Source organism: Haliaeetus albicilla, chromosome 18, assembly GCF_947461875.1.
Source record: "Haliaeetus albicilla chromosome 18, bHalAlb1.1, whole genome shotgun sequence".
Classification (NCBI taxonomy): domain Eukaryota; kingdom Metazoa; phylum Chordata; class Aves; order Accipitriformes; family Accipitridae; genus Haliaeetus; species Haliaeetus albicilla.
This window is the reverse complement of record NC_091500.1, coordinates 17,490,401-17,509,040: the sequence shown is the minus strand read 5'-3', so window position 1 is coordinate 17,509,040 and position 18,640 is coordinate 17,490,401. Positions and strand designations below refer to the sequence as shown.

The 18,640-nt window shown below is 39.5% G+C and overlaps 1 long non-coding RNA gene across 3 annotated transcripts in view; it reads right to left on the bottom strand.

Moving 5' to 3' along the window:
* Positions 1-1,323: 1,323 nt before the first annotated feature.
* The window catches only part of LOC104316531 (uncharacterized), a 161,810-nt gene continuing 144,493 nt past the window's right edge, over positions 1,324-18,640 (bottom strand). For 2 of the 3 annotated variants that reach the window (XR_011328625.1, XR_011328626.1), the window contains 3 exons: positions 5,738-5,916; positions 5,362-5,536; positions 1,324-4,258 (listed from right to left, as the gene is read on the bottom strand). This is a non-coding gene — a long non-coding RNA (uncharacterized lncRNA). Of the gene's footprint in view, positions 4,259-5,361; positions 5,537-5,737; positions 5,917-17,938; positions 18,072-18,640 lie in introns of those variants that run through there. The other variant, XR_718428.2, reaches the window with a different exon arrangement.

Sequence of the window (18,640 nt, the reverse complement as noted above, 5' to 3'; positions counted from 1 at the left end):
ACGGCTCATTTGAAACTGAGTTACTCCTGAAACTCCTGTTTACTGCATGAAAGTGAAAACTGTCCCTATGTTGCATTAAGGGGGGGGGGGGGTTGTAACGTGAGAGCTCAATACCTTTTTCTGAGTTACTAATTTAGTTTGGGGCCTTGTATTCCCCATAGGTCAGTCTTTTTTCCAAAACCTTTTAGGAGTCATCCAGGACACGTCTGCACACCTTACAAAATCCTAGTTTCAGTGTAGGAATCACTTGTACTTTTATGTCCGGCTGCCTTCACTGTACCTTAGTTCAATACAGTTTGTATTAATAAGGAGGGAAGCGGGGCCAAAAAAATCTATCTTTGAAAAAGTCTCTTGTAAGTGGTATTGTCTGGGCACCAGGGCAGGGCAATGAGAAGCCTAACATCTAGGAAAAGGGAGATTGTCTGTACTGGCTGCTGGAGCTAGACCCTGGGAATTTTCCTAAAGGCAGAAGCATGAAATGAAGCATTGATATGACCCTACAGAAGCACATACTTTGCCTTGATAAAATCTCACAGATTAAGAAGCTGGGGAGGGCAAGCTAAGCAAGAAAGAAATGGAGACAAAGAGATAGAGAAGGCAGTGGGCCAAGTAAGGAAGCAGGAACCAAATGACATGATTCAGAGGAAGAGCTGTGCACAACATGAGGACTGGGGACTGCGTGGAAGACCCTGACACACACAGCTCCTGGGAGCAGTAGGGAAAAAGAAGAAAGAAAAGGCATTGAGCATATATATTCTTTCTTCTTTTTAGAAAGATACACATACACATTTTTGTACATAAATACACATTTTTGTGTTCATAAATATGCATGCATACATATATATACGCATACATGTATGTGTGTATATGTGTTATTTCTTGTGCTATTTCAGTAGAAAAGTAACTGGTGTGCAAAGAGTGTAAAGAGTGCTTGTCTGTTTGCTATCAGCTGTCACATCACCGAAGAATAAATTGTAAACTCACTTTTCCAGTAGGCCCGACGGTCTCAGCAAAGATGAGCTGACATTAGTCAGGAGCTTGGTGGGGAGGCCAAAGAGGCTAATACAGCTGTGAAAGCATAACAGGATGACAGATTGTTTATTGGAAAACTGCCAGAGAAGCCAAAAGAAGAGACCATGTTTCAAACCAGCCAGTCAAAATGGAGCTTGGGAGTTCACCACAAACTTGAAAGCTGAGTTTAGCACCAGCTCAGCGGTGCCCTACCAATGCTGTGACACATTTTAAATAACAGTTTGGTATTTGTATAAAATTCTTACTTGATTCATTCTAAGCTGCCGACAAATCATCATTCCAAAGAGAAAGTCTCTGCAATATTAATTTAATCAAAACCATTATTCAGAATTTCCAAACAGAATTTTTTTTTTCCCAGAATCACACAAATGCATAAACACTTCATCTACAATATCTACATGTTTAGCTGCAAGGGACTGCTGTAATTACTTTAGCCGTGGATCATGCCATGAAGTACTGGTCTCAGCCACTGTCCTCACATCGTTGAAATTAAGATATATTGAGACATTTTTTATTATGGTCTACAGGGATCCTGTACAAACAGCTTTCAAAAATGCAATGCCACAAGAATAATACTGATCTTAGCCCATCCAACGTGTATAAATATACAGCATCCACAACAAACCAAAACAAGCTATTTCACTGCTTAAAGGCCTAATGATGCTAGATGGAGAAGGCAAGAAAGGGATGGTAGGTGGGCAAAGAATTACTGACATACAGAAGCAGGTCCGTTTTCTGGGGAAAAATTGTGCCAGGGATAGAAAATACATGACAGAAAGCACAAAGTTGTAGGCAGGGAACAGATATGAAGCTGGTAAACTAGTACAGGAAGGTGACATGGCAGTGAGGGCAACATCTGTAAGGCCCTGAAGGTGAGGCTGGGAAGATTTCATGTGATGCAGCTAAACAGGAAGCCAATGAGTGGCATAAAGGTAAAGCAAAACTACCACTGGATCACTTAATCTACTGTCATGTCAAGTCTCTATGCAATTCACAGCTTACAGATTTACCAGCTAATGCATTCCTCACGGCAAACTTCTAACTGAGCCAACTGCGCAGAAAGTTTTCAGTTTGGCTCCAGCGAGAACGCTGTTTTGTTCACAGCACGGAGCAGTGCGGGAGGAGAGGACTCTTGTTTTCTGTCATTGCCGTTGTATGACGTTCAGCACACTGATGGTGGCATCCTTACTGAAACGCACCATGATTTGTGCAACCCTATGAAGGACCCAGATGCAGAAGCAACACCATGGTTACACTCTCCGGATAACAGAGACCTGGTCCGTTGTGGTCATGAGCAACTTTGCCATTGGGGAGAGGAAAGAGGACTGTGCCGGTTGCTTTGCTCCAACTATATTGCTTCCCAGCCTATTTATAGTGTAATTTTAACAGCCATGGAGGACACGTTACTTGGCTGCCCAACTTGGGGTACACAACTAGCAATGAAGGAGGGGGATGAACAGCAGAGGTAATGGAAATCATAACACGTAGGCTACAAGATCATAAGAAGTCTCTTGCATAACTCAGTGCAGCAAACAGGGGTAGAGAAGGTGAGTTTTGGGGTTCAGAGTACAATCTGGAGTTTGTCTCACCCAACTAAATGCAAATAAACTCCTCAGGGAGAAGTGGAGCTGTTCTGCATTTATGCCAAAAATAAACAAGAACAGTCTCTCATCCGACATGATAACTACTTCTTCTGATGATTTCTTTTGGCTTGTTTCTTTCTCACCCCACAAAATGCTGTGTAATGGGCAAATGAACATGGAGTTCTCTTGCAATAAATTGGATGAGGGAACAGAGGGAAATCAATTTCTTTATGATGGCTCCTACTAAGAACAAAACCAGAATGCCTAACGAGTGCTGGAATGATAGATGGAGTTTGAGGACAAAGTCTATTATTACATTATGTTAAACTAAAACAGCTTTGTTGACTTCAATACATTTATTCCAAATTTTGTACAGATAGAGACTGTGACTGGAATACATACAGTCTACAAAGTTGTGGAGCAGGTTCTGGAAACTGGAGGGGGTTCTGCTTCTTCTGACAGTTAGAACTAAATGGGGTCAACTACCAATTATACAACACATAGGGAAAAAAAAAATCTAACCTTGCTAGCAAAGGATATGCCAGATGAATTAATAGGAAATTTCTCTAATTTATGGGGTTTAAAAAAGAAATCCTTACCTGGGCTGGAACTAAAGAGAGAGAAATGAAACTTTACAAGGACATTAAATAAATCATTTTAAAATAGCAAAACATGCTCTTTCCCATAACATGCAGGTGACCAGCAGAAGTCATGTGTGTAAGAAGATATGCTCTAGCTCAGAGTTTAATTGGAAATTAAAATTAATGTCATATACAATAATTAGAACGGGTGTTCTCAAACCTTTTTTAAACATTTCCCTTTGAAGCAATAGTTTGCTTACCCTGTTTTATACTCTTTGCACCTATTAAACCAAAAACATATATACAGAAATACATGATTATGAATAAATCCAGGCTCCTACTTCCAGCAATTTATAAGGTTTGAGGTGGACCGTCCAGTGGGATCATCCATCCCTCACCAGACAGCCTACCTCAAACCTTATAAATCACTGGACTATGATAATAATTTATCAGAGGTACATTAAAGGCAGAAATTAGCACCTGCATTAATGCCTAATCAGGGCTTTTAAGGAATCTTCCCATTGCCATACAGTGTTGCCCCCCTTGGCAAATCTGAAGATAGGCACCAGAACAGAAAGTGCTCTTATCTGGAGCACTGATTCCTACAATGCCGTGAAAGAGCACTGTTCAACTAATGAACTCCTTTTGTAAGAGAACATCTTTCATATCAATGCTAAAAAAAGCATATCAATACTTAAAAATTCAGGTGACATCCACAGACATTAGGATGGAGCATGTGAGTCACATCAGGAAGTTACCATTTCTGGGACATTCCTCACGGTGCATTTTTGAGAGCAGATAAGGATGATTGGGTTCCTCAGTTTGCCATGGCTGGGAGATAGTGATGTTTCTGGTCTGCAGACAGCAGAGGAGGAAATGAGATACTGCTGCTGCCAGTGGCGCGTTGAAGCAAGAGAGGTTCCATGTTCAGACTACAAATGTCTTTGTGGAGTGGACTTTGCAGAACTCCACTAGCAGTGCAGCTGAAGATAGCATTCCTCACATGCATTAGCGTCTAGTAACAGGGCATCCTCCAAAGCACTTATTCTTACATCTTTATTCCTGACAAGGAATAAAAGCAAGTCTTTATCCCTGATATTCCTGATCCCTTTATTCTGATTCCTCATGTCTGTATTGTATCCTACAGGGCAATATCAGAGGAATGGTGGAGCATATCAAAACACGTGTGTGTGTTTATTTGTTCATTTATTTTACATGTTTACAAACCCAGGACCTTGGAAAAGTGACTTAGAAAGAGAACGTCTGCCTGCAGGCATATGGACCCTGAGGGCTACAGATGACTGCAAAATTTTTCTGAATTACAAATTTTTTACTTAATTTTGAAATTGAAATGTCAGTCTTCCAAAAATTTTTCTTTTTTTAATATCCAAATGTTAAAAAAACTACTTCTGCTTATTTTATACCTACTCACATGTTTAGCTGTTATAAAGGGGGTTCTAAAATCTCCTGCTAACTGTTCACCAGTAGTTGTGGTTTCCAGTGACACCTCCTGTGCCAGTCCCCTCCTGAGTAAAAAGGGAGAAATCTCACACTATGAACCAAACATTCATGACTAATTTTCCCATCCAGAGGCTCAAAGTCAAAACCCAGTTTTGTGAAGCATGTAAACCCACACTTAATTTTAAGCTCTGTTCTTAGAGCACGCATTTAAGGTTAAAAATTTTGCTGAATGGAGATTGCCGTAAGTGCATCTTCAGTGCTCTGCTGAATCAAGTCACAAATGCTGATTAAGTTGGAAAGCTAATTCTTATCACAAGGAAGTTGAATACAATCTTAGAAGACATCTACTTTTTAAGGTCAGAGTCTAAGCTCTGATATACACTTTATATCTGTAACATCTCAGAAAATGTATAAACACATCTGACAAACTGGGATGCACGTCTGTTGGCCACTCCCGGTTACTAGACAGGCTATCAGATTTGCATCACGCACATATGTGTGTTTCCTGGCTCCCCTCAGTATGTGACCTACTTGAGCTTCCTATGTGGAAGGTTATGGTTTAAGAAGCAAAGTTCATGAATCATCCTCTTTATACACCCTGCCCACAGACAGTGTGCTTGCATATGTAACCTCCTATGGACCATTTCATGCTTGCAGTCATTGCAGCAGACATTTTGAAATAGTTTGCACATGCCAACACCTACCTGAAGGTAAAACCATGCCATTAGAATAAATTCAGGACATTCCCTTTGTCAGCTACAGAATACAAAAAATTCTCCTGTGGTTTTACCTCGGTGCAATACCCATTGGCTTAACGAGCGAGCAAACCATGGCAAGGCTGGATTCAAGATTTTCAGGGAGGCATTCAACATATCAGCCCTGCAATAGGAAAAAATATTCATCAGCTTTGCAGGAGACCTTTGTTTGTAGCACAAAGCCTCCTAGATCACTGAACAAGTCTACCCTATCACCTACTGCATACATGTAAAATACACGCTGCCTCCTGTCCTCTGAGCACAGTTTGAGGACCAAAATCACCTCTCCTGTAAACCCCGACTGAGCAGTGAAACCCGTTATTACCTCACTCCTCGCTCAGCCTCCTTGGAGAGCAGTGTTCAGGTTTCTTTTCTCCATGGTACTACATCAGTCACTATTACCAGCCTTCAGCCTTTGCTAGATCTGTTACACATCATTCTGTAAATATGTTCACAAAAATTACTTTCCAGCCCAGGTCAGGATTCGATGCGTATCAAGAAGACCTATAAAAGGAATAGAGCCATCAGACGTCACGTCATTCTGAAACAACCCCGAAAAAACAAGTCGGCTTTTTGGAGGAGACAATAGGCTTTGAACTTGGTAATTACCAGCTATTCCTGATGACTGTACATAGGAAAAGCCACAACCCCCACTGCTCATGGAGGCTGCAGATGTAAACCCTTCATTATTGCTTCTGCTATATAAATGTTCTTTTGCTTTCCCATGTATTTAACCTTTATGATGGCAAAGAAATTCAATGTTTAAATTAGCTTTAATTATGTTTTTTCCTCAACTGTTGCAACAAGATCCCTTGAGTGACATCTTTATTTGTGTAAAAGGCAGAAGAGTTTGCAAAAATGAGTTTTAAAACACTACTTCTGGCCCACAAAAGTATTTCTCTCACAGGGCACAACAGACAAAGAAAGGAGACAAAATGTTGGCCTAGAAAAAAACCTAAGATGGAAAGAGTTTTCAGGAATCCAGTTAAAAAAAAGTGTTATAAAGATTACAGATGGCACTTCAGCCTGAGAGGACTACACGACTTGGGCAGACCCTTTCAAGGCTATCTATCTAAATTGACTAGTGTCCACAACAACATAAGATTCATAAGGCACAAAGCCATCTTTACTCCTCTCCCACATAATGTGCTTTTTGAGGTGCATTAGATTTTACGTGTAAAATGACTGTATACTTCAAGACACTTAAGCACGCTAATCTTTGGAAAACAGAAGCCCAAATACTTTTAAAAGTCTGGCCCAATATCAGGTGGAAACCTGGTCAGATTCAAGAAATTGGTAAAAGCAATTTCAGTCACTTCTTTCTTCTCTCTGTTCACCATCAATATATCCTTTTCATATATTGGTCTAATTTAGGCTGCAAGCTCTACTGAGCAGGGAATATGTCTTTACATTTATAGAGTGCCCCATAAATTTATGGCACTAGATGTGTTTTTATAACAATAAGTTAGAAAAAAAATCAATTATTTCAGTGAAATGATACTTTCCTCATGCTAGCAATTGATATTTACGCCTCCAGCAATAGCTGATGCTGGCTATATCAATATCAGAGCCTCAGAAAGATCCTGGAAGTTGTGCTCATGTGTTTCTGTAGTGTTTGCATTTTGGACTCTTGGAAAGTAATAAAGCACTGCAATACAAGATGTCTCTTGGCTCCTTGCTGACATAAAGGCACTCTGCTTATCAGTGAATTAAAGGCAACTTCTTACATTCACATAGCTAAATCATTACTGATGTAAGACCATTACATCAAATGACTAGGATACACATAAGTGCAATGCACTCAGCTTTTGTTTCATTATAAATTTCTTTGAACACTGATATAACTGCTGTACCTCCCTTTATGTAGGCCTTTTGTCCTCTCAGCTTTTTTAAGTGCTTCTCTGGCCCACGTTGCAGGACACAGCGTGGTTTCAGGCATATATTTTGCTCTAGTGGTATGCATGCAAAATGAATGCAAAATATGCAGCCAAGATAAGCCCTGGCAGATCTGTAAAGCAGAGCGGAAGAAATCATTTTGTTCGTTACCTTTAAAATCTCTTCCATTTGATAATTATACAACCAATAGAGGGAGAAAAGCACTTTTCTTTGGCAGAAGTGTGTATTTTCCTGTAATCGTGCAGAACTTTCCAGGATGCCTACTCTTTATTTGAATCCTTAGGAATTAAGTGTTTTATCTACCCATTTCCACAGGACAAGGCCACTAGATAATGAGACCCATAAACCTTTATAGTTAAGGAAAAACACAGATAACATAGAAACAGGCAGAGCCTTTGCTGGCATAAAAGGACACCTCTAGCTAGTTAACAGGAATAGCCAATGCATTCCTGATCATAAGCGCAATGATTTTAACAGCTGGTCTCACAAAATAGATCCCATAATTAATACATTTGAAACAAACTTGAGTTGCTAGATTAGGGCACTCTGTTCAAGCAGTGGGAGCATTCGTTAAATTGAGCATCAGATATCCATTGTCTGAACATGGTCCTGATAGTCGCATTGTAAAGCTGATTTTCTAATATTCTTGGGATGCAATGTACTGCATTTTTTTCATCATTTCCTCTACATGTAAACTGATCTCCTGCGTTGAAGCAGTACTATTTAAAACAAAAGGGTTTGATTTATAGCCAGTCCCCAGCCTCATAAATCACACCTGCAGTGTGGTGCTCTGAGCTCCCTGTGTTCTGCCAGCATTTACCTTTTATAAATGATTTGGGTTTACCTCCCATTGTGATGGAGCCTAATACAATTGCATTCTTCTCTCCCAGCATTCACTCTTGCTGTTGCTCATTATTCCCACTGGGAATTCAGACCTAGTTTTGCAAGCTTGTCGGGGGGGAGGGGATTGATCATGGTGTGGTTTTTTTAAATTAAGGAATGTTGAATTAAAAATTTATGTTCGCATTCTGTAGCTTTTTCTATCGCTAGACATACTATGCAGTGGACTTTTTTCCTCCCCATTGACTATGCTTATATTTAAGCTCCCATTTGCTAAGCTAATGATTTGGAACTTAAGGACAGCAGCTTAAAATGTCCAATATACAGAGTATTTGACTTTTGGAGTAACCCAGGTATGCACATCAGCCATTCTACAAACTGCATATGGAGCTTAAATTCTCATTTAAGAAAACAAAAACAAACAAACAAAAAAAAAATAATGACTTGCGTCCCCCAAGAGACTAAGTGCAAGGATTTTTTTTTAACTCTCAAAATCCATTGAAGTGTCCAAAAGATGTTTATATAATATTTTACAATTGTGTCTCAAGTTCTCAACCATATAACAGTTCTAGCTGGTTAAGCACAGTTCAGACAGAGATAACAAGACTTGCTCCTTAGAGCTGACAGCCTTAAGTCCTGATTCAGGGAATTACTCCTAAGTCATGGCACCATTTAACTGAGATTGATGGGATTTGTGCAAGTACTTTGATTTCTTCTGTACCAAAACAATTAATGATTTAATTTGTTCAATTAATGACCATCATCACTGCCATTTTTACTGTTAAAGAACAACAAAGAATTAATTGTAGTTTGAGATTGGTAAAAGCCACAAAATCTAAGTTACATTTCTGTCACAAATACTCAATACAGCTTAGATTCAGTTTTGGAGTCCAGTCTTCCAAGCATTTAAAATGGACTCTGTTATTTGATGAGATGGTTGCAAAATTTAGACTTGAGATTTGGAAGGCTGCAATGCGTGTCAACGGAGATCAGGCTCAGACCTAAGCAGTTGGAAAAAAATATTTCTGAAATGAATCGTAGTTATTCAGACAAGCTACTCCCTTTCCAACATAACTCACAGGTGGACTGGAATAAGTGGACCTGTTCCAGTTCAATGAAGGATTAAGCTAAACACTTCTATTTTCAAAGTAGATTAAGTGAAACAAGAAGACATTTTGATTCCTGAATTAGAACTGTCCACACGTGCACTTATGCAGGAAGAGCTTTTGCACTTTAAATGCAAACCTTACTTTCATCCAAATTAACTTTCAGATGAAGGCAGCAAGCCTTGAATTATTGTGTCCATTGTTTGAAAATTCATAGAAAAGTATTTGAATGAAAAGTAGGCTTCTCAAGTTCGTAGTGTGGGCATAAAGATAATCAGTTGTAACGGTTCTTGCTAGGTAATGACTAGCCTGATTTTTAGAACCTGTTTTGAATTTATAGTGACTGATTGTGTAAAAACTAGTGATTCCAATAAGTGCTTCCAAAAAAGAATTTAGTGAATTCAAACATTCTGAACAACTGTTTTAACTCTCCAGCAGTTCAAAACTAGACTTTATTGTGAGAGAAAAAAAAAAAAAGACTCATAATTACTGAGAAGCAAACACCTAATCTTTAATGCCAATATTTGTTACCTCAAGTTTAAATTTCTTGGATTTGTAACCCAAATATGACGGAGCCATGAGAAGAGATGGTAACTCTGCAAATATTGTCCATCTGATATTTTATCTTATCACAGGACAAGGTACCAAATCACTGCACGAACATCCTCCCTCATTGCAGTTATTGTTTGATCCACAGGTTAGTTTTACCATTGGTTTTAACCGCAGTAGAGTGCAATTATGCAAATCCTGGTACATATGCATAAGGTTAAATTACATCTTGCTGTGTAGCCTTGTGCTGCCACAAAAGCAACCCTGCAAAGCATGTAACTCCATGCACTGTTACAAGTCCTCTATTACGATTTGTTTTATGAAGTATCTTCATATATTCAGCCTCTCATGAAAAGTAGTCCAGGATTATAAGCTTCATTCTGAAGTATCTTCACATGCAACCATGTCCACTGAAATATTAGAGAGTTTTATTGCAGGTTTGGGCCAGCAGTATTTCAAGTCCTTTTTATTCAATGGCATGTGAGGCAGCATAGTCATGACATATAACATATCCTTATACATTCATTTCAAATAACCCTAAAATTCCAATGTTTCTTCCTGAAGGCAATGTCTTTATACAAGGTCCTATCAAAAATAAACCTGCAATAAAAAATGTTTATGTAAAAAAAGAGATTTTTAGTTGAAAGCATAAAGCCTGCTCCTCCATCAAAGTAGTCATTTGGGTTAACGTTGAAGCTTGATTTAAATATTAGCAAATGTGCAAGATTTATTGTTGTCTTTACACAAAGCAAAAGGGCATTAAATGTGCCCCAATGTCTTCAATGAATTAAATTCATTTCAGTAAATGTAGATATGTTTCAGCTAATGGCTTTGTTTATAATGTGAAGCAGCAATTATAAGCTATATCTGGAACACTGATAAACTCATCCAATCACCTCTCAGAAACTGGCATGACCAATTTAAAGGGGACTACTAAACTTATGCCTGCTAAATTTCCATTTGCATGCACAACTGCAGTAGCTGGAAATGTCCAGTTTGATTTCCATACACAGCTTTGACTTCTTCACAGACAGTGCTAAAGACAGGTATCTAGAATTCTACTGGAAATTTGCCCCCTGTGACTCCTTACATGCTAGTATTCTTCACATGGTCCATCCAACTATTTTCTGAGTTCATATTTATATAATAAAAAGTCTTGCAATCCATTATGTGATTAGAATGGAAATGCCTGCCCCAAATGCTCCTGTAATAGATCTGATACTTTGAAAATACATTTAAATATCTAGACCTAGAAGAAGAGGACTGCTTATTTCCACTTCTGCAGCTCATTTACCCCTGGGAGAAATCAATAAAGAAAATTTAACCAAGAAACTTGCAAAATAAATATCGGATAGATCCATTAATATGCAATAATAATCAATAAGGAGGGCTTTCCTAGCATTAAATGACTAGCTGGAGGAACCATTAACTGTGAGAAATTTCCAATGCAGAGTGGAATGTGATCTTGAAAACACTTATGCACATTATCAGTCCTCATTCTTACAAAATAATACTGATTTGTGAGAGCCAGATTTACTCATTAAAGTAACAGCCAGATTTACTCATTAAAGTAACATCCTGCCTGAGTACAAAAACATACCTATTGTTTCTTAGGTACATTAATAAAGTACTATTTTTAGACCATTTGTTAAAAAGTTCTGCAAATACTACTTACAAAATTATTTAAAAAGTAAAAAAAAAAGCAATTGTTTTCTTAAGAGCTTTAAATTTTTAAGTTGAGTTCTACGTTCCCATAGATACACTGCTTCAGTCCTATAATGGTCTTGCTTCAGCACAGTAAGCAATAGGGAAAGGGACTTACTCTGAACATTTCAATAGGCTTAGCACCTTCATTAGCTAAGTGTTCCTCCAGTGGACCCCAATGGGATACACCTTTTTTTTTTCCTTTTTCATTCTCAGAAAGAACTAATTCTTGTTCGTGGCCCCGCAGTTGATCTCAGGACAATAAATATGCAACTGTGTCATTTCTCCCCAATACACCCCAGGCACCTTTCTCTAGCTGGGTCACACAGTGTCAGGTGGTTGCAAACTACTTATCATCATCCCAGATCATTTGTACAACAGCAAGTATCATCACTGACCTCCCCCCTAGAAATGTGAAGTTTTTAGTTTATACACAGAACCCTGTTTTCTAGAAGAATTCTTAGAATGATGGAATGGTTATCAACACAAATAACTACCAAATGCCTCTGCTCCAAAAGAAATGAGTTATTCTCAGATGTCACATCAATCCCACCTTATCCAATTGTACATGTGAGGAATAATTCTCTGATGCTACAGGTTGTTCTGCTTTCTTGCTCTTTGATGAAGATGATCATTATGCTCCCTAGGATAGGTCTCAAAGACATTTTTAAGGAAAGTGCTTGACAAAGAGACAGCAATCTTGGAAGAAAAAGAGCCTATAAAGAAAAATAATTTTCTTTAGATGCAAAGGAGGCAGAGAAGGGTAATGTATTTCTCAAAAGGTCAGTAATGGAATACACAGCTTTTCATCCCTATGTCACCAGTTCAGATATAGCTGACGTTGCCAGTGATCAGAAGTGGTGAGTTTACAAATGCTGATAGGCTGCAAAACATCCAAGAGGCAGAGTGATTATCTACAGCAGCATCAGAGGTGGAAAGGAGGCAAAATAGGGTAAAATTAATGCTAGCTTTCAAAATAACATGAAAACACATCTCTAGACAGAATACAGTTAAGAGAAAGCCTGTCTTCATGGTGAGGTGGACTAGTGACCTAACAGCTGTTTTCTACAAGATGTTTTCAGATCTAACAGGACCATTGCTACACTCAGGTCAAATGAAAATTTCCCCCAGACTACCTTCTAGGATTGCTGCTGGTCTTTCAAACATTCATCAAAACTCCTCTATCATCATGTCCATAAAAAACCCAATCATCTATGCTTGCTAGGTTCAGAATGGCCAGCAAAGTAAATTATAAAGTTATTTTTTATTTAAAATATTATTGTCAAGTTCAGTATTTTAAAAATCATTACCACATTCACTATTTTTAAGGTATTCCAAGTGATGCTGAATGTCAATGACTGTAAAGCTAGCCTGTGCATCCTGTATCACCATCAACACCATTAGTTTGCTTTTACTGTCTTCTTTCAAGTTTCATGTAGCCTCTTCAGCCCTGGGGCTATGTTATCCTATCTACTAACTAGTACATTGGATTCTGATACTGCCTGGGCTTTCAGGACACTGCTGCAGAACAAATCACCATCACGATCAATATCTGGGGAGCCGTGACATTGCTAGATGTGAGCTTGGCTCAGTGACTCCATTAGCACCATCAATACACATCCAATGGCCATGTGAGCAGCTATGTGATGTAGTACTTGTCACTTCAGAAGAATCATTGACTGACTTAGTGCACAGACACAGAACTGACAATTAAATGAACTAACAGCTTCAATTTACTTGCCATGATCAATTCAAGCTACAGTGCAGTCATGCAGCGAAAAGTTAGGAACAGCACGAACAAGCCTGAACCACAGCTCCCATTTTGTGACACAGAGTCTCCCAATAGAGAGTTCTTCTGTCAAGGGCAAATAAGACATCTTAAAAATAATTTTTCATGGTTAATCTTAGAGGTGGTCTTTCAGACACAAGGAAAAAGATGTTGGCCAAGAAAACTATGCAACAATGAAATGGAACAGCTGCTGAGTGGGCTGCAGATCTTGTTTGCAGTGAGAAGGGAAACATCCTGCATCTAGAACGGAGTCTACTGAGTATCTGCATATAACCCATACCTGGGTCTGATTCTTTGCTGTCTCGCATAATGGGTATTTAAATCTGTGCAAACACTGTGAAACACAGTCACTCTGAGCAGACTTTTACACCCACTTTGCAGCCCACAGAGCAGGACAGTGGAGAGCTGGTCCCCAGACCCAGCATAGGAGCTCCGTGCCATTATGTGCAGTAAAACCTACATTTACAGTATGTTTTTCCAGGCTCCTCCTTGTCCACTTTTTTTTCTTCATCCTGAATACAGGAATGGTTTATTTACTTTTCATATCTCTATCCTGTCTGAAAAAGGTACAGCACTCTTTAAAACTGATAAAACACTAAGTCACACTGAAGTGGTTTTGTGAAACTCATCCAAGTTCTTCAGTACAATTGACGTGGTTTCCTTTTAACATAGATTTGGCAGAGTTGAATAGACTCCCTGGAGACTCCACAGTTATTTTCAGTAGCGACAAGAGCCCATCCCAAACATAACTTTCAATCTGTTCATCCCTCCTTGAATACTAAGTAGAGCCTTTTCCTGTTATAATGTACTGAAACCAACCCTGTGTAACAAAAACACCTCCAGCACTCCAATACCACCTGAATTACTTTCTAAGATATGCGTCCTAATGCCACAATTGCTCTCCTTATTAGATGTAGATCAGGCCAAAAGGACTGTGCAATGCCTTTTATCCAACCCTACCAGCATGGGAAGTTCCACTGGGAGATACACATTTGTGACAGGGGCAGCATATAGCACCTTGAAATTTAAAAGAAGCACTAATGAAGAGAGGATGCACCCAGAGGACAACAGAGATTTAATGCAGGCCAGAAAGTGTTGAGATTCCTCAAAAAAACACAATTAACTTTCATAATAAAGTGCCAACTTAGTAGTAGTTCTATGTAACAGTATCAATCAAAAGCAACAGAGAGAATTTACACCTTTTTTTTGGCCAGTGACTCATATTTTTAAAGGCAAGTAAGAGAATTCCCCATCATTGGTCTTTTAATCCATTTGTATAGATACAGGATCTCTGCAAATGCAATGCAGTATCAGTTTTGGCAAAGGCATGGTTATTATGGAAGCAGTAACTTTGATTTTCCCAGTAACTGTCTGCACATAATCTCACTAAAGTCTTACACTACAACAATAAAGCTTGGAGACTGTTTTCATGGTGTTCATATTATTTTTTCCGGGACTGCAAGATTATTCTAAAGAAAAGAAAACAATTAAGATGCATTGTTTGATTGTGATCACTCATTCAAACAAATGCATCATTTACAGAAAACATTCTTCTCACATTTCACATTCTCCAAGTTTATATAACAGTGTGCCCCCTCTTTCCAACAATTTGCATGCAAAGTCTGAAAAATTTCTCTCCTAGTAGGAAAAAAATCTTACCCACACACATGCTAGACACCTTTTAATGTCTTTTCAAAAGGAGATGGGTCTCAGGATAACATGCAAGACATGAAAGGCCCAAAGACTGCATACAATTCTCTTGTGAAACAAGAGACATGATGCTCCGACAGCGCAGCCAGCCTTTAAGCATTACTATATGTCTGCAATCCAACCTGTCTTCAGTCCCGCAGCACAGCTGCAGTCCCAGGGGGTGGTTTCCCGCAAGCCCATAATGCCAGGCTGGCTACTGGCTCTGACAGCCCTGGCACCAGCCCTTTCACAATTCCGCGCATCTCAGCCCCTCTTCAGAGTGCACGTATCCGAGTGCCGGTGCCCGGGGCTGATCAGCCGCAGTACCCGGCACGGAGGCACTGTGACAACAGTGCATACCTAGAATGTAAAAGGGGATCTGAAGAATAACTTACCCTGACAGATAACAGAGCCAATTAAAAACAGTGACAGGACATCTGCGCAGCTGTACAGAAATCTCTGACAAAGGAAGAGAAGTGCAGTGCTATCCTGCTATCTCTGCTCAGAAGAGAATTTCTACCGACTTTGCTGGGCATTGTATCAGTCGAAAAGTAGCAAAGACACAGAATTTTGTTGTCTTAAGAGATTTCTCAGTTGCATGACACATGCATTCAAAAGATAACAACTTCAGTTTCCTATTACTATGAATGCATTAAGCTATGTTTAATAACAAGCACAGCATCATAAATATCCCTGAAACCATTTTGTTTATCTTCTGGCATTGAATTTGATATGACTAGAAACACTTCAAAATTTGTTAAAATAATTTGTAAGCCAAATATTATCATCATGGAAGCTCACGCAAGTGCTTGTGCCTGTGTACTGGAAAAAATATGAATAGCACATTATATTTGGCATGATTAGTGGGTGGTAGTAAAACATTGTTGAACAGGTTGTAAGAACAATTTAGAGTGGTACCGAATGGTTATATTATTAAATTTCAACATATTGTTTAAGACAGCAAGTACATGGTCTTGTTCTACTCTTTAAATTATTATTTATACGGACTTAGCTGTCCTCTGTTAAATAATGTCATATAACCATTGACCCAAAAAAGCAATTGATCAGCTGAACAACATAGAAAGATTTAGCATCTGTATACAACGCAGCAGCCTTTTTGCAGTTCATGTACCTAAGATGAAGTACTATATAAAACCACCAGTGCCATTCAGCAAAATGTGTCTCCAAAGGAAATTAATTAGAATTACTTTAGCTGCCTTGTTCTAGGATTGCAGCCTAATGCCAAATTTTGCCAGGAAACCAGTCCTGATCTCTTCCTATTCCTATTGCTCGCTGGCGGCTGACAGGGGGTGCAGGGGCCTGGACACTTTATTTTGCATACATTATTGACTTCTCAGTTTACCATCAGTTTGACTTCACTGGGAGTCGTCACCAAAAAGAAGACAAGACTTGGTGTGTGACCAGCTCAAAAGACAGTTCATTCTCTGACTACTAAACATTATGCAGAATATTAAAAACCAACTTTCGTAAAACCCAACTGGTATAGGCTTTGTTGCAAACTGCTGAAGGGTGTACATTACCAGTATTTACACCACCAGCCATTTACTAGTGTTCACCCTACCTCCTATAGTCCTCACATGTCCTCCCTGGAGAGGCAGTCTCAATGCAGCAGTCCCTCCTGCACACTCAAAAGCTACACCACCAAGAATCCAAACAGTCCTCCCTCCTATCCTGTACTGAAGGAACTATTAATTTTTTTAACATGCCGCACAACCCACTGCTGACACCAAAAGCAACATTCCCAAGAACAAGATTGGGTAACAGATTTTGTTCAACGCTTTTAAGCCTTTGAACGACAAGATGTCAGCAGCCCTGATCAAGCAGTCATAGAATCACAGAGTCATAGAATGGTTGGGGTTGGAAGAGACCTCTGAAGGTCATCTGATCCAACCCCCCTGCTCAAGCAGGGTTACCTAAAGCAGGTTGCCCAGGATGATGTCCAGATGGCTTTTGAATATCTCCAAGGATGGAGACATCGCTGCCTCTCTGGGTAACCTATGCCAGTGTTTGAGCACCCTCACTGTGAAAAAGTTTTTCCTGATGGTCAGATGGCACCTCCTGTGTTCCAGTTTGTGCCTGTTTGAGTCCATAGCCTGGTAGAAAGATGACAGGGAACAACCAGCTGGGATACTAGGCACAGTGGCAAGGTAAGCAGGCATTGCTGTATGAGAAGACAGAAACTACTCCAAACCTTTCTATGCACAATTATAGGCTCCATACACATAGGGACCTGCTTTTCACTCTTTTAATGGTCCTGTCATGAGGTTTGTGATACAGCTTCTGTCACAAGCTCAACATGCACCCTTCATGCTCTCCTATCCCTATCAGAAGGTCAGCCTCCATCTCTGTAGTGATGGGCACGCTTAAATAAATTACAGTGAAACTTCTGCAAACCGTCATCTGAAAGGGCCAAAAAGCCTAATTTTGTTCATTATGGAAGCTTGGAGGCAGGATTTTGAAACTTTGTTCTGGTTTTTGGTTTTTTTTCTCTGGTAAAATATCAGTTTAATGTTTTCGGAAAGATTTTGCTTTTTTTTTTTTTTTGTGGGCAAATCATCAAAGCCTATTAGTGTAATACTTGCTATCGTTCATTTACTGGAGAAAACTCGTTAAACACATGTCACTTCAAAACTGCATGACATAACATGAAATTGAAATGACCTTTATTTTGGCACACTACTGCACTGACTTAGAGTATTACTAAGACCCAAGCGTTGCCTGTTTATGAATGCCAGTCAGGCTACTAGTACAGCTCTAATGTGCTCAGAGATTGTGCAGCCTATGAGCAACTGTAACTAACTGCAAATAGTGAAGTAGCTGTGGGGGAAGATCCACAGCTTATCAGGAGGAAAAGCCACTACTTTGAGACAATAGATTAATTTATGTTGGAAATTTGACTAAATAGAAGTGGAAACTTTGACCAATTACTCACTTTTGTCAGATGCTGTTTCAGTGTTTGGCCTCCTGTCTTGCAATCCATGAACTTGCATCTTGGGTCTAGGTTACTTCTTCCCATACATATGGTTCTCACACCAAGTTTGTATGAGTGACAGCTGAATGAGTCACAGTCATGCTTAACTTCAACCACAAAGGTGTCTAATTCTTAGGCTTAAAAATGCACATGACTGCATCATAAAAAGCCACAGGCTACAACACAGATCTTCAAAGCACTGCCACAGAGTGCACAGATGTGTATGTCAACCCTCTTGCACCCACCGTCCCACTTTCTGGACTCAGGATAGTCAAACAAGAGTCGGATTTCCACTCATTTCCTGAGGTTGCTCAACAGCTTTGGACAGCATCAGATGGATGCTGTGGATCACTAAGTTTCTGTCCCCTGGACCTTTTAACACACATTTAGCCGTCCCCCTGTCTCATCAGGGGACTCCTCCTGAAGAGGTGCCGAGCTCCAAGACAAAGACATGACTGATTCTTATATCTTTTCCAACAAGGGGCTCCATGGCTATAGCAAATGCAGCATTTTACTGTGTCCAACTGAGGTCCTTCTCCTGAGGCCTAACAACACAAAAGACATTTTGTAATAGCTCCCTTTGAAATCAAATTAGTAATGTTTCAAGGCATGACCCGTAAAGGGCTGCTGTCCAGAATCTACATGTGTTTGACAGATACATCT